Raw genomic sequence first — 5,000 nt, forward strand, 5'->3', positions numbered from 1 at the left:
CTTGTCATTTTATTCAATGAAATATACTTGAGAGAGAAGCTCCTGCCCATTTTTATGAAGAATATATATATATATATATATATATATATATATATATATTTATACATATATATATATGTATGTATATATGTATACACATATATATGTATATATATATATTTACATATATATATACATATACATATATACATATATATATACATATATATATTATATATATATATATACATATATATATATATATATATAGTTACGACTACAGGCTCGTCGTAGTGAAGATTTCATTCAGACACACATGCGCACATGTGCGTATGTGTTCCTTGGTATATGCCGGCCGTTCCCACGGTAGGCTTGGTGGACTCTCGGCATCAAACCGTCGGTAATCGACGTATGAAGACTGTTAAAGTGATGAATTATATATTTATGATGTATTCCATTCTTTTTGTGTTCTGTCAAACATATTCTATATATTGCATATAGATTTATGTATGTATATTATTTTGTGGATCTATCTTGTCAATCTTACGAATTGATTTACGTAAGATAAGAGAAATTACATATTCTCTTAGTCTTCGGACGCCGGTGAGAAAGATCTGTGCTTACGTGCGGTAATCGTTGTATGGAGACTCTCAGAGTGATGAATTCTATTCATCAGACGTATTTCGTTCTTTTTTGTGCTTGACAAAACTATTCCATACATTGCATATAGATTTATGTATGTATATTACCTTGTGGAACTATCTTGTCAATCTTAGGAATTGATTTACGTAAGATTAAGATAAATTGCACATTACCGTTGTATTCGGACGCCGAAACGCCGGCGTGAGAACGTGCATAGCTTACGTGCGCTCTGGAAATAATCATGTGAACCAATATTTTGGCAACGGCGTCCCTAACTTACATTTACGTACGTACAGATTTTCATATTAAGTTTCTGCTTATCTAAGATTGACAAGGTAACTTTATCAAATATTATTATCTATTCATTGATGTAAAGAATATCCGTGTATGTACTAGGAAGTATTCCTAAACACTCTTGTTAATCGTCGCGTCTAGCGACACTTGGCATCTCTCCGGATCTTTCGGAGAAGAGTATATCAGTACTTGTAACGGCCAGGCTGGTCTCTGGAGATTCAACACACCGCTCCTAGAGGTCGGACGTCTCTTCGACCCGCTCTCTCTACAAGCTCCAAGTATCATCGCCGGCCGGTGGTGGCTGGGAGATATATATCTCCTAGCTGCCGCCGGTCTGGCATGGCCGACCTCTCGTTGACGTCGGCAGGCGGGTTTACACCAATACAAATACACACACACATTTCCCAAGTCACGTAAATCTCTGTTTTCAGAGTAGTGCTTGGAAGAAAAGAGGCACATGCACACTTTCTCGCTAGCAAAGCAGAGGCCCAATCGTCTCTCTCAGTACGCCCAATCTGACCGCGGGCTGGTTGACGGAGAGACTTGGGACACCTTTCTGTCCGACCGGCCCGCAACCAAACGCTGGCCTCTCGCTGACGCTGGTGAGCGAGTTTACACTTCTGACATTTACACACAATTCCCAATCGCGTAATTCTCTGTTTTCAGAGTCGTGATTGGAAGGAAAGAGACCATACAACACCCGCCCGTCTGCCCCTCCCTCGCATCGCCACTGAATCTACTCTTCTGAATTCCAAACCCAGTCTGGGGATAAACAGACAACGCTCGCCCCACCTGTGGCTCATCAGGTTCGCCCTCGCCAGCGGTGGCGGCGGGGAGTTATCTCCTTGCCGCTCCCGTTCTGGTCACTGATCTCTCGTTGACGTCGGCAGGCGGGTGTACACCGCCCGTCTGCCCCCCCTCGCTCCGCCCCTTGATCAACTCTAAAAGGACTTCAAACCCAAACCCTGGGGATAATCAGGGGTCGCTCGCCCCACCTGTGGCTTATCAGGTTCGCCCTCGCCAGCGATGGCGGCGGGGAGTTATCTCCTTGCCGCTCCCGTTCTGGTCACTGATCTCTCGTTGACGTCGGCAGGCGGGTGTACACCGCCCGTCTGCCCCCCCTCGCTCCGCCCCTTGATCAACTCTAAAAGGAATTCAAACCCAAAACCTGGGGATAATCAGGGGTCGCTCGCCCCACCTGTGGCTTATCAGGTTCGCCCTCTACACGCGGGAAGTGAAATCAACTCACTTCTCGTAAGATACACACATACACCTCTCACGAACAGAGCCACAAATCACGCACAAACATAACCACTTACTTTTTCTTCGACTAAAATTCGCTTCCTTTCTAACTTTCTCTTCTACTACATCTTCTCATTTCAGTTTACCTCCCACTAAAGATTTTTTCCGTTTTTCCACCTTTCTCTACTACTACGCCTCCTACCATTTTCTAAACTTTCGTTGGTGATCCTAACCCCGTTGGTAATCCCAATCTCCTAACCTCCGGCGTCGGCCGCTTCCCTCCAAGCTCCTGGTCAAGTCCTCCTATGCCATGACAACAATCTAGCCCCTAATTGCTCGCGATTCGCCCGGTGGCAATAGCCCTCTTTTATACACTACTATCATTTCATTTTCTAACAGACGTTCTTCCCCTCCCACAAAACCCGATCCCGCGCAGGCGAGGTGGTCTTTTCTTGAATTCCAGAATTCCAGTCTCTGCTTAAACCAGAGTCCCATTGCACTAATCTCATATCTTAGTCTAGCTTTGCTAGAACTCGTCCACTTTGTTTGGACTTAGTCGTTATCTAGTCGTAGAATTTTCTCGACTTTGTAATATTTACGTAAAATATTACGTAGGACTTAGTTTCCATTCTGATGGTCGATATTTCTCGACCTTTCCACATATTGTATTTGAAAACTATTTTATTTTATTTGAATGTCGATATTTTGATCGACACTTATATATACGAGTCTTGGCAATCTTAGCCATCTATGTTCTAAAGTAAACCCATTGTCTGGTATTTATTTGTCTTTGTGCAATTACGTGTTTTCGGACATTGTAATTATCGCTCGTTGTGGCGACTTCTATATTTTTCGATCTTGTTTATTTGTTTCTTTTGAAGGAAATAATCATTCTTAAGCAGAACTCTAGTTTTTGAACCTGGCCCTTCCCCATAGGCGTCACAGGGAGAAAGGGAAAAGTCTGGCGACCTTGCCAAGGATCGAAGGATAGAAGTTCGTCAACAATTCTGGTAAGATGGAGATTTTCCAAGATTTCTTTGAGTCCCAAGACCTTAGAGTTTTGCTAAGTGCGGACGTTTCTCATTTGCTTGAGATAGGAGATATCCTAGAATTAGATTTGAGCGGATACACTGATAGGACAGATATACTTAGAGTAGTAGTATCCCATTTAATTGAGAGGGATTTGTTACCCCCAGAGGCTATTCTATATACCCGTCCCCCTAGATTAGAGGATTCAGGACTAAGGTTAAGACTTAGAGAAATGGAATTGCAAAGTGAAGAGCGTAAGCTCAGAATGGAGTTAGAGTTGAAAGCTAAAGAGGAAGAGACGAAGATTAGGTTGGCTGAAATTGAATTAAGTAGAGCAGGATTGAGTTCTGGAGTTAGCTCTTTCTCGCCTAGAGATTTTGATGTCACTAGATATATCAAATTAGTTCCCCAATTTTCGGAGAAAGAGCCGGAGACTTTCTTTGTGCAATTTGAAAAGATTGCAACTCAACTCAAAATCCCCCGAGAATACTGGACTATGTTAATGCAGTCTCGTTTCATAGGAAAGGCCCAACAGATATATTCTTCTCTTCCCCTGAGTGAAAACTCGTACGAAAGTGTTAAAATTCGGGTCCTAAAAGCGTATGAGTTAGTCCCAGAAGCATATAGGCTAAAATTTCGAAACTTTAAGAAATTGCCTCAAGTAACTTTTGTAGAGTTTGCGGCGATGCAAGAACGCCTTCTGGATAAATGGTGTACGGCTAGTGAAGTCGATTCTCTAGAGAAATTTCGAGAATTAATTTTAGTGGAACAGTTTAATTCACAGCTAGATGCAGATCTTAGGGTTTATCTAGAAGTTCAGAAACCAAATGTTTTGTCTAAAGCTGCTATATTAGCAGAAGAGTATGCCCTGACTCACTCAAAGAAATACAAAACGGCAGATACAGACAACCTTAAGAGGACTACTTATAACACAAATACTAAGAGTACACCCACTCAGAATTCAAAACCCGAAGTTATACACACTAATTCTTACAAGTCCTACCCAAACTACCGAGACTTACATTGCACTTGGTGTAACAAGCACGGACATACAGTCTCTACCTGTTTCAAGAAACAAGGTAAATCCATGCATGCTAACCAAAGAACAACGTTAACTCACAACACTAACTGTGTTTCTGATAGTCAGTTTCAAGAAAAACCCGCTAGTCCTCCCAAAGCTATGCCATTAGAACTAACTTCCAAACCTCCAGTATTGTCTAGTAATGCTAGTTCCACATGTGGTATTAAGATGGAAGTAGACCCGTGTTTTCTACCTTTTATTTCGACAGGAACAATATCCACGACAGAGCATGACGCTCCTATACAAGTGTCCATTCTTAGAGACACGGCAGCTAAACAGAGTCTTATACTGGCTCAAGCTCTTACTAATCCACAACTAACTTACTTACATTCTGATGTACTCCTAGATGGAATCGGTGGAACCCGTAGATGTCCTTTGCATAAGATATATCTAACTTCCGATTTAGTCACAGGTCCTGTTGAAGTAGCGGTAATAGACTCATTGCCAGTTCCAGGGATCCAGCTACTTTTAGCTAACGACCTTGCAGGTAGCAAAGTAACCTTGCCCATTGTTACAGAATCTCGGATTGAGGATATCATAGATAACTTAGGGACAGCTACCTACCTCACTAAATTAGATTTCTTGCATGGGTTTTAACAAATAAGCCTCCACCTTGATGCGAAGGAAATTACTGCCTTCGTGACCCCTGACGGTTTATACCATTTCAATAAGTTCGGACTACGTTTCTTATTTACCAGTGTTTTTTCTGCAAATATACATATATATATATATA

Source organism: Oratosquilla oratoria, unplaced genomic scaffold (genome assembly GCF_046742065.1).
Source record: "Oratosquilla oratoria isolate Oo_2021 unplaced genomic scaffold, ASM4674206v1 SCAFFOLD80, whole genome shotgun sequence".
NCBI lineage: Eukaryota > Metazoa > Arthropoda > Malacostraca > Stomatopoda > Squillidae > Oratosquilla > Oratosquilla oratoria.